Genomic DNA, 12,235 nt, shown 5'->3' on the forward strand with positions numbered 1-12,235 from the left:
AAAAATACTATAGGCAGAGACGATTGGCAAAAAAGACAGTCACACAAGCAAAAGCAAAAACATGAAAAGAATTTGGAGAAGAACTTCAGGAAAAATATATAACAAATAATAGAAACTTTTGGACGACAATACGACACATAAGGCAGGGAAAACGAAAGAAAATAAACGCAGTAAGAGATACTTCAAACCAAATACAAATAAGCCCAGAACAAATAGCTAGGGTATGGAAAGAATATTATGAGAAAAAATTTGATACCGAAGTGATAAATGAAGACAATATAATCAACGAAGGCGAAGAAAACACAGAGCCAGAGTAAATAAGTAGAGAAGATGTAATAGAAGGATTATCAAATATAAAAATAGGCAAGACAGGTGGAGATGATGAAATTGAACGGGAAATGGTAAAATACATGGGAGAAGAAGGAATAAACTGGCTATGGAAAATATATAAAGAGGCGTGGGAAAAACAAACAATCCCTAAAGACTGGCAGAACAATATCATCGTGCCAATATACAAAAAAGGAGAACATGTAAACTGCGACAACTATAGAGCAATATGTCTGTCATCGGTATGACTTGAGGAAATATATAAATGCTTGAGGAAAATAAACGTACCTAATGCATTGATAAAAATTATAGAAAGTACTTACAAAGAGGTAAAAGGAAGGGTACAAATAACAGGGGAAAGATCGGAAGCATTTAATTGGAAGAGAGGTATTAAACAAGGAGATAGTCTCAGCCCTTTGCTATTCATAATAGTAATGAACGAATTGATAAGAAACACTTAATCAGAACTAATCAACTACAGACAATAATAGGTTACCGCAGATTACACCCGCTAACAATAGAGTCCTTAATTAATTTATATTTAATTTCAATTTCCGAAGTGGAAATTGAAACGTCAATAAACGTATTTTAACCTTTAATTGTGGCTTATTCCCATTTAAATATAAATTAATTTAAAATGCCACAAGAAAATAGCTTCAGAGTCCTTAATGTATGCAGACGACATAGTACTAATAGCAGATTCCGAGAATAAAATGCAGAAACTAATGGATATATGGGTAGAACAAATAGAAGAACTTAGAATGGAGATAAACGAGGAAAAAAGTAAGATAATGGTAATCAGCGGCAAAGGAGATAAGAAAGATAATCAAATAAAGATAAAATGTAAAAACTAAGACTTGGAAATAGTAACAACTTACGGATACCTGGGAAGTATAATAACTAATGACGGAAAAAAAGACTGGGAAATAACAAATAAAGCAAAGAAATCAAACAAGTTATATTATGCGTTAGCCCCAATAATGGGAAAAAGAGAACTTGCCCGAGAAACAAGAATAAAAATATATAACACAATAGTGATACCGACTGTGCTCTATGCAAATGAAAACTGGACAATTCTGGAAAAACATAAGAGCAGGATAAACGCAATGGAGATGAGACATCTAAGAAGGATAGTTGGAAAGACAAAATGGGATAGATTAAGCAACAAGACTATTAAGAGAATGGCCAACCAGGAACCGATAATGAACAAAATAGCAAAGAGACAAATGAACTGGTATGGGCATCTGATGAGGATGCAATCCAATAGAATAACAAGAAAAATTTATGAAGCAAAAAACATTGGAAAAATAAAAAGAGGCAGACTAAGAAAAAAATGGATACAGCAAGTAGTAGAGGCGGGAAAACTTAAACAAAAATCACTCGAGGAATTGAAAATAATGACAGGAAACAGAAAAGAATGGAAGAGGTGGGTAAATGGAAATTAAAAGAGATAGCCCAAATCCGACACCCTGCTAGGGTTAAAGGAAGGGGAGAAAGAAAGAAAGAAAGAAATATGGTTAATAGGACTGCCCATTTCATCAATTCCATCTTTCCACTTTATAATATGGATAATACGGTCATAATAATTGTTTATTTTAACTTATTCACTAAAAATTGTACAATGGGAATTCACTCTATCAAATATTGCGGTTACCATAACTCCTAAATAAATTAAAATCAAGCAAAAATGTCACTCTAGATATTGTAGCGAGATTAAATAAAACGGGCGGTTCGAATTTATATAACTATATTTATTTATAAGTTTACAGTTCTATAGTATCTTAACAACTCCATTAACTCGTTACATATATATATACCAAAGTTACTATATTCTAGAACATTCCCACTTCTAATTTGCCTACGTGACGGGTTGTTCTCTCTCGCACTCGATATCCCTGGAATTTTCTAGTCGCTTTGCGTTGAGATGCAACCATTACACGGGCCACACTGAATGCATGTTTGTAACACTGCTCCTCTCTTAGATCTGAGCGTCTCGATCAGTAACTCTATATGTAGGCCCAGGATGGCGGAATCTACAGGACTCTCTAGTCGCTTTGCGTTGAGATGCAACCGTTACACGGGCCACACTGAATGCATGTTTGTAACACTGCTCCTCTCTTAGATCTGAGCGTCCCGATCAGTAACTCTATATGTAGGCCCAGGATGGCGGAATCTACAGGACTCTCTAGCTCTGCATAAACCCCTCAGAAAGAAATAACAGTCTACTGTCTTTGAAGGACACGATCTCTTCGGATTAGTGCAACACACAGTAATTCTTACGACGGCTTCTTAAAAGATCACTTCAAGCATGCTTCTGACAATCTTCCAATCCAGATTATCTAGTGCATGGCCTATCTTGGGTAAGGCCAAATTCTTGATGTCGTAATTGCAGACGATTTTCTTCAAATTAGTTAGAGCACGCCATATATCCTCGTAGGTTGCCCTGTCTGTATACGACTTCCTGGTCACCATATACAGCAAATATCGAGAACCAACTTCTAATCTCAGTACCCTTCCAACTTTAGGCTGCTGGTTTTTTAAGTCGTCCAAACGACCGAATTTCTTATAAAATACGGATGAGATTCCTTTAGTTATCCCAAGATCTTGTGCAACACAGTGGGCTAGAGAGACGTTATGCGGAACACTAAAAAGATCCTGCTGAACTTCTGTGGTCATGCCGAATCTATCACTCTTTCTCTCTGCGTAATGTGACATAAGTTCATTAAAGCTTGGTCGCCGGTCATCTTTGATCTCATGTTGAAGGGTTCGGACTTCTTCTGTTTTATTTGAGCAAGCATAAGGTGCAAGACGATTTATGTGAACTACTTTTGTTTTACCTTTCGGCAATTTCTTAATTTGGTATATTACGTCATTTATTCTCTTTTTAATTCCATACGGACTCTCCCATTGTCTTTGCAGTTTAGGAGACAAGCTACAACGACGTTGTGGATTATAAAGCCAAACAAGATCATCTACTTCATAGCTTTCATTCTTGCATCGAGAATCGTATTGATCTTTCATTCTGTCACTGGCTAACTGGATGTGTTTTCGGGCAAGTTCATGAATATTGTTCATTCTTAACTTCAGGCGGTCGACATAATCTTCGCTTTCAACAAGTTCTTCGGAAGGTCAGCAGCCAAACTCTATAATGGTCCCAATCTCTTTGATGTTCTGATACAACTTTAGACAGATGTTTACCCATCGTTCGGTTCATCCTCTCGACCATTCCATCTGATTGAGGATGCAGGGGTGTCGTTCTGGTCTTATTGACACCAATCAATTTTCAAACGTTTTGGAAGATGTTTGACTCGAAGTTTCGTCCTTGGTCGGAGTGGATCTCCAAGGGAACACCAAATCGGCTAAAGAATTCTTTAACCAGTACCTCTGCAACGTTAGCAGCTTTTTGATTTGGTATCGCATAGGCCTCGGTCCATTTCGTAAAATAATCCATGGCTACCAGGATATATTTATTTCCATCATTCGTCTCTGGAAGTGGACCTGCAATGTCGATTGCTACTCTTTCCATAGGACTACCAAAATTGTACTGTTTCATGGGTGCCCTCTTTTTACCAACTGGATCATTACTGGTTGCACAGTTCACATTTCCGGCACCATCTTCTTACATCATCTTTACAGTTCACAAAATAAAACCGTTCTCGAACCTTTTGCAGAGTCTTCGTAATACCAAAGTGTCCACCTGATGCACCGTCATGCAACTGACGCAATATTTATGACACTTTACTTTTAGGTACAATCAACTGAAGCTTAGTTTCTGTACCATCATCGTTCTCAAAGGTTCTATACAGAAGATCATCTTTCAGTACTAGGCAATTCCATTGGCTCCAGTAACACTTGACTTCTGGACTACATGCACTAATGTCTTGTCAAGAGGGTCTTTCACTTCGACGCATCCAATCCAATATTTTTTTTATACATGGATCATCTGCTTGAGCGTCTTGTAGCTGTTGAGGCTGCCATTGATCATTAATGACGGTGGTTCGTCTCACGGGGCAAAGTCGTTCTTCTAATTCAAGACATTGATTACGATTTGCACTGTATGGCCGTCTTGACTGAGCCTTAGCATTTGAATGACTTTTTAGGAAGACTCTTAGGAATGATTATGCAAGACCCTTTTAAAAGTAATTGTTCCGAATAGGAAATTTCATATCTATATTGATAGTATGGCAACAATTCAAATGGCAATTTAGATCTTTCAGGCCAAGAAGACAAGTTTTCGTTCTCAAAATTCCGTTAGTTGATCCCGAAATATTCACCTTGTATCAATTATACTCAATACCAATATTAGATAATCAAACTTGTTTTTATCATATACTTTCAACTATTCATTAATACAATGCGCGAGATGATGATTCAATTTTATTATGTCTTACCCATGGACACCGAAAAATACAAACAAATCTGAAGATTAATTCCCAAATGTATTGCATTCATCGGGAGTACCAGAATTCATGCCAGAGACCAAATTGAGAAATATACAAATATCACGTATAAAAGTCACCCAGTTAACGTACCCTACAGATGCTGTGACCATTTTGAGACAAAGAGTCACCTATCAAAATTAAAACCACTAAAACTCAGTAAGATCAACGTAGATGACTTAAATATTGCACAACACAAATTGGACCAATATTCAGAAGAACTGGACCATATTATGAGCCAATCATTCATTGAGGAACATCTACCCTTATCCACTATATCAACCTTATCCCTGATTATTATCCTAGTTTTCTTATATCTTTTCTGTAAATACCGAACCAAAATATTCCCAAAAATAGCAATCTCCTTGTCCTAGGATCAGCCTCCAACTTCACTCCCACGCAGAAATTCCATTAGACAGAAACTTCAAAGCTTAACCTCCTTCAGAAGAAGACCCAATGTCCAACAAGAAAGCAAAGAAGAAGCAGAAATACCAATTACTCTGTAAAAGTCAAAACAATGATATTGACTTTTCACTAATAAGGGAAGCTGTTATATGAGAGAGTATTAACCTTGAACTAGCTTAAGTTCGCCGACTTCAGATTTCATCATCCCATTCCCATAGAAACCGCTGAGCACGCAGTAGAAGAACTTTGTACGAACCGCTGGCCAATATTCATGGGAACAGCGATTCAGTACTTCATACCAAACCTATAAATTACCATTTTCAGATGCCGGAACCACTCTTAGCTGCAACTTCGACCAGTCCACTTATTGTAGATCTCCGGCTGTACTGGAGTCGAGTCGAGAGAAGAAGGTAATCTAGAATGAACTTAAGTAGTGATTAAAGAAAAAAGTTATTTACTAGAGAATATTATAAAAAGTATTTATATGAGGGCATTCTTAAGAAATTAACACAATAATAAGTTTAAAAAGTTTTTTGTTTTGCAATGTATTTGGTTATTTTAATAATTATGATATTATAAATATATTTAAGTACTCCATCTTTATAGGCAACCAAATATACACTAAAATAAATTTGGTTGTGGGAACTTTTGTAAATAATTATGGATTTAAAATAGTGTTATTTATTAATTTAAGATGTTTAAATTATATATAAGTTTACATTTTGATCTGAAAAGCCTAAATTTCCATAAAATTCTCGATAGAAGAGTAAAGAATTATCTAGAATTTTAAAATAAGACCTCGATAAAAAGAATAGAACCTTTTTTGGTAGTAGAATGTTCGCGAACATTGTAGTGTCTATGAAATAGAAGGATTCGAATATATTTTCTATCAAGAATATTCGTGAACATTGAAATGATATAAATACGATGTGATTTGGATTCAAGATGGTCAGTATTAGGGTAGTAGTACAGTATTCAATAGTCATTAATGCAGTATTCAAGATAGTCAGTAATCAGTGATTCAGTAGTTGGAAAGTATATTAGATGAAGATTAAAACATAGTATTAAGAGAGTATTAGTTGGAGATTAAAAATTATATTATGTATATGGTGATTGGGGATTGGAAGAGAAAAAAAGATTATTAGAAAAAAGAATAAACAAAAAAGCAATAAAAAAGGAAGAATATTTTACCGATTTATAAATGCTATTAAGAAGAAAAATATTTTAAAATTATGGAAGCTGATAATTAAAACATTGTGGTGTATTTGGCAATGCCACAATGTTCACAAAAAGAAGGATAACCGAGGCTGACAACGAAGACATTGAGTGGTGATTAAAATCTTTATTTTGGAAAACAGTTTCTTAGGCATTCAGTGACAGAAAGGTACAAAATTTAATATAATTTAATTAGTGTCATAAGAATTTCAATTTAAAGATAGTTTGTTTTAAATTTACATTGTCTATATTAGATATATATGTGTGTTTCATAATAATTATAATAAAGATAATTTCAAAAAGTGCTTACGAACTAAGTCTTTTAGAACCGCGATAAAAACCCTATATAGATATGTTATTTAAAAACACTCATTGCTCATAAAACTATACACAAACAAAACATCATAGCAATATATATATATATATATATATATATATATATATATATATATATAGATATATATATATATATATATATATATATATATATATATATATATATATATATATATTGTGATGTGAGTATTAGTTAAAATAGTTATGACTGAATATTGATTTACACGATTTTATTAAAAGGAAAACCATGTGTTACAATTTAACCTACATCTTACAACAACACACATATATATCTGTCTCTTGTCACCGTTCACTCTCGGTGGACACTGTCATGGTAACTTTGGTGGTATTCAGCCACGGAGCGGTGTGGCTGTTACATCCTCCCCCGTTGCACCACCCTGGCGACTCGCGGGAGGGGCAACAGAGTCTAAGCAGGAATAGAGCTCTACAGGACAGCAATGACAACGTTTTGGTCGGGGTTGTCTAAGTCTGGCAATAGGGTCAGGTTCAGGTTCAGCTTCAATTTGAGCAAGGTCATCTCTAACAGGGGGGCCCATTTCGCTATCGTCTAACCCAAGGGTAAAAGACTCTGAGCAGGAGACCAGTGGAGCAGGAGGGTCGGCTTCTGAGGATTTCACTGGACGACCTCTTCTACGGAGAGGTTGAACTGGAGCAGTGTACGGATCTTCTGGATCGGCATGGAAAGGCGTCAAGGCTGAGACATGATATTTTCCAGCAGGAACATCCGGAGTGTTGATGTGTGAAACTTCATAGGTTGTAGGGGACAGCATTTTGGTCTTGTCCTTGGCTTCGAAAATCACGATTTGCATCATCAGGAGTTCGTAACTCGCGACCGAATGTGAGGTACGCAGGAGTGAAACCTGTTGAGTCGCACTTCACAGTGTTCATCGCGAACCGTATAGCGGGTAACTTTTCAGACCAAGACGAATGGTCATTATTTGTTAGAATAGCTAACTTAGTTAGTCTCTATTTTTTCGTTCGACGGGGTTAGCTTCCGGGTGGTATACAGGTATAAGGTTCTGTTGGTACCCAAAACAATGCGCCACTTGCTGCATTACCGCACTCACGAACTGAGTACCGTTGTCACTGACGACTCAACGAGGGATTCCGTATCGTAAGATTATGTTGTCTATGAAACACTTGGCGCAGGCAGCGGCAGTAGCAGATTCTAACGGGAATCTACCCAACGACTAGCAGTGTCTTCCACTACCAGAATCCATGTATAACCTTGAGGAGAGAGGGGCAAAGGCCCAAATAAATCAATAGATAGCACTTCAAACCTCTGGGACTGAACAGGGGTTTGTAGGAGACCAGCGGGTTTGAGGTTAGAGACTTTATAGCGTTGGCACTCAAGACATTTACTTACATGGTCAGAGATAATTTTCTTCATTCCAGGCCAATAGTAGCGTTTTATTATTGTTTGATATGTCTTCTCCACTCCATAATGACCAGCAGTAGCGGAATCATGGTACTCATGCAGTATGTGAGGAATACGTGTACTAGCCGCTACTAATTGGGACTCTTCTTCATCTACTTCAGGAGTATAACGGTATAATATCCCATTGTTCATGATATATCCTCTTTCTGCCCACCTCTTGAAATCTACGCTTGTGTCAGAAGAGGGATCTTCTTAACATCTAATAATCTTGGCAACATCTGGATCATTAAGCTGCTCTTCTCGAACATCAGCAACACTAAGAGTTGGAAAATCTACTCTTACTAGATGAACTTCAGCTATGATGGGAACTTCTGTCATGGGAGGCCTTGATAGAGTATCTGCGATTACATTTTTTCTTCCTGTGATATATTCTATTTTTAGGTCATATGGCATGAGCTCTAAAGCCCATCGAGCTAACCGTCCAGTAGGGGACTTTAAGGTCATTAGCCATTTTAAGGCTTGGTGATCACTTTGTACTATTGTAGTAGGTAGTGCCTTCTAAGTATCCTCGATATTTCTTCACTGCCCAAACTACAGCGAGAGCTTCTCGTTCTGTAGTGCTATAGTTTTGTTCAGCAGGAGTCAGGAGTCTCGAAGCATACTCTACAGGTCGTTCGTTCTCTTTCTCCCCCTGAAGAAGACATGCCCCCAAAGCATAATTGCTAGCATCTGTACGAAGTATATAAGGTAAATTGCAGTCAGCTTGTCATAGGATTGGGGCGGAACAAAATAATTGTTTCAGACATTCAAAGGCCTCTTGTTGTTCTGCTCCCCAGGTCCATTTCACATTTTTCTTGGTTAAATTCGACAAAGGTTTAGCAACATGGGAGAAATTTTCGATGAATCTACGGAACCATGAGCATGTTTGCAGGAATTTTAGCAGTTGAGTAACATTTAGGGGTGGTGTCATGTTTAATATGGCAGATACTTTATTTTCACTTGGCCGGATACCCAAAGGTGAAAGGATGTGTCCGAGATATTGGACTTCCTCACAGGCGAATGAACATTTTGCTCTATTTAGACATAATTTAAATAGGCGCATCCGGTTGAAGACTTGTTTCAAATCGTCTATGTGATCAGAGAAGGATGGGGATAATATTATCAGATCATCTAAATAAGCTAGGATATTCAGATTTTGAAGACCAGCACGAAATTTATCAATCATCCTTTGAAAACTAGCGGGACTGTTACACATACCAAAGGGCATGCGTGTGTAACGAAAGGTGCCAAATGGACACACGAAGGCTGTTTTGTCACGATCAGCTGTTCGTACAGAGATTTGATGATAACCATATTTTAAGTCGACTGTAGTCATAAATCGGGTTTCCTTTGCTGCATGCAAAATATCTTCAATACGTGGCAGAGGGTACTTATCTGCACGTGTTATTGCGTTTAAGCGTCGATAGTCTACTGTTAATCTGATACCTCCATCTCTCTTAGGCACAAGTACCACGGGTGAAGCATATGGGGACTTACACTCTTCGATTATGCCTTGAGCCAAAAGTTTATCTAATTCCTGACGCAGTAATTACCTTTTGGGCTCTGACATACGGTAAGGTGGAACAGATATTGGTACATCATCAACCAATACAATGGAGTGTTCAGCATATGGTGTAGGGTCTATATTATATACGAATAAATCAGAATTTTCCTTAACAGTGTTGTTAAGATTGGATCTTTCTTCTAAGGATAGAGAAATTCCTTTATCTACTCGTAGTTCTAAATGAGCAAGAGTAACGCTATTGACCTGGCAAGGAGAGCTGACCTGAGCTGGATCTGGAGCAAATGAGTAGGGGATATTAGGGACATCACCATAAAACCATGAGTCATTAGGAATGTCTAGAATGATGTTAGCTTTTCTTAAGAAGTCTGCCCCCAGTAAGGTACGACTATTTGTGTGTGTGGGCACAGAAATTAAGGAAATGCTATGAGAGCGGTTTTGTAAGATAACAACTAAATCAAAGACCAAGACAGTGGTAGAAGTAGTCCTACCATCCGCTAGGGTCATGTCTACACTTTTTGTGGAAAAGGGTACCTCATCCTTCAAGAGGATATCTCTTAGCTAAGAGCCAGCAATACTGCACTGTGCTCCCGAATCAAGATAACAATGACCTACATGACCTTCAATAGTGACCTGAACAATGGGTTTAGTTGATAGGTTTGTGGCAAACTGTTGGTCGACATTAACTGTTTCAGCAAGCATAAATTCAGATACTGCTGAGGATTTAGTGGATGATTTGCATTTTGGTTAATGAATCCAGGAGTCTTACATCCATAACACGAAATCTGATTCGAAGTGGAAAAGGTTGGTTTAGGGCTAGTACGAGAAGTTACTAGAGGAGGATTAGGTTTGGGCTCAACCGAAGATTTTCGAGAATCTGATTCCCTGGTTCTGGCTGCGGCCAATTTTCGACATTCATCCTTCACGTGACCTGGATTTTTGCAAAAGCTACACTGTACCCGTTTTGATTCGTTTTCGTTTTTAATGTTTATTTCCGGATTTTCATACGATTCTTCAGTTTGCCTCGCTTCTTTTAAGAGTTCGCTAAATGTATTGATCTTATCACGTGCTACTTTTTCACGTATTCTCCTATGCAACAAACCGTATACCATATCTAATTGAGTGGCTTCGGTTAATGTATCTGCCGGTAACTGAGCTATTATTGCGCGCTTTGCATACAAAACTGTCACACGGAGTTTTAGCATCTTGTTCCGTCGAAAACAGTTCCCGATATACTCTGTAGGCTGGTTTTTGAGGTCCAAAAGTCGATCGTAATAAATTAAGGGCGCTGGCCCACGTGTTTACCGTATTTTTAACACCTTGAAACCACGTGGCGGCGAAACCGTCTAGCAGCATGGGTATACCCTTTAATGCGTTCGCGTCAGACACGTGGGTGCACTCTTTATAGATCTCGACCGCATCTATAAAAGCTTTTACATCAGCCCCCTTTGATCCATCGAAGCGAGAAGCGCATTTTGCTAAACTACCTGAGTCCGAAATAGGCCTTGCTATTGTATTTAATAAGGCTTGAAACTGTTCGCTTGTTAAATTTACCGAAGACATTTCTGCTGATGTTGATTCGCTTGAATTAAAAACCGTCGTCGACCTAAGCGAATAACTGTGTTTATCGTATGTTGCTGTGATTGCAAGTTTAACACAAAAATAGTAATAAAAATTAAAGGCTTACAGTTTCTGTTGCTTATTTCTTGTAAATACCCTTGAATGGAAGCTTGATATTCCCACAGGATGTTTCTGAATGGCCTAGTGGAAGATTGATATTCCCACAGGATGTTTTGAATGGTCTGTAGTGGAAGATTGATATTCCCACAGGATGTTTTTGGATGGTCTGTGCGGAGTTTCCACCGCAGTCACATACACAGTAGATTTATTGTTGTGAAGCACTAAACTAAGTGAAAATGTCCACTAATCACCTTACAATGGCGGGAGCAAAAACACTTTTTTCTGTTCACAATGAAACTTTACGATTTTCACAGTACGAACTGCACTTTAAACTATTTTGCCCCACGTTGGGCGCCAGTTGTGATGTGGGTAATAGTTAAAATAGTTAGGTAATGACTGTGAATATTGATTTACATGATTTTATTAAAAGGAAAACCATGTGTTACAATTTAACCTACATCTTACAACAACACACATATATATCTGTCTCTTGTCACCGTTCACTCTCGGTGGACACTGTCATGGTAACTTCGGTGGTATTCAGCCACGGAGCGGTGTGGCTGTTACATCATATATATATATATATATATATATATATATATATAAATATATATATATATACATATATATATATATATACATATATATATATATATATATATATATATATATATATATATATATATATATATATATATATATATATATATACACGACCCAATTAAAAAACTAAAGGATACATCCAGAGTGTAGTATGTTTTGTTTAAGGTATACCTGGACGAAACTTTCTTCTAGTGGCGAAGAAAGTTCAATGGCATGGGAATTGTCAATAACCATCATAACATATTATATTACACACTTATTACACACATT

At 37.2% G+C, this 12,235-nt stretch overlaps 1 pseudogene; it reads right to left on the bottom strand.

Annotated features, from left to right (window-relative positions):
* Nucleotides 1–10,293: 10,293 nt before the first annotated feature.
* LOC140438817 (activity-regulated cytoskeleton associated protein 2-like) lies at nt 10,294–11,539 on the bottom strand (annotated as a pseudogene).
* Between the last annotated feature and the right edge of the window lie 696 nt (nt 11,540–12,235).

Source organism: Diabrotica undecimpunctata, chromosome 4 (genome assembly GCF_040954645.1).
Source record: "Diabrotica undecimpunctata isolate CICGRU chromosome 4, icDiaUnde3, whole genome shotgun sequence".
Classification (NCBI taxonomy): Eukaryota; Metazoa; Arthropoda; class Insecta; order Coleoptera; family Chrysomelidae; genus Diabrotica; species Diabrotica undecimpunctata.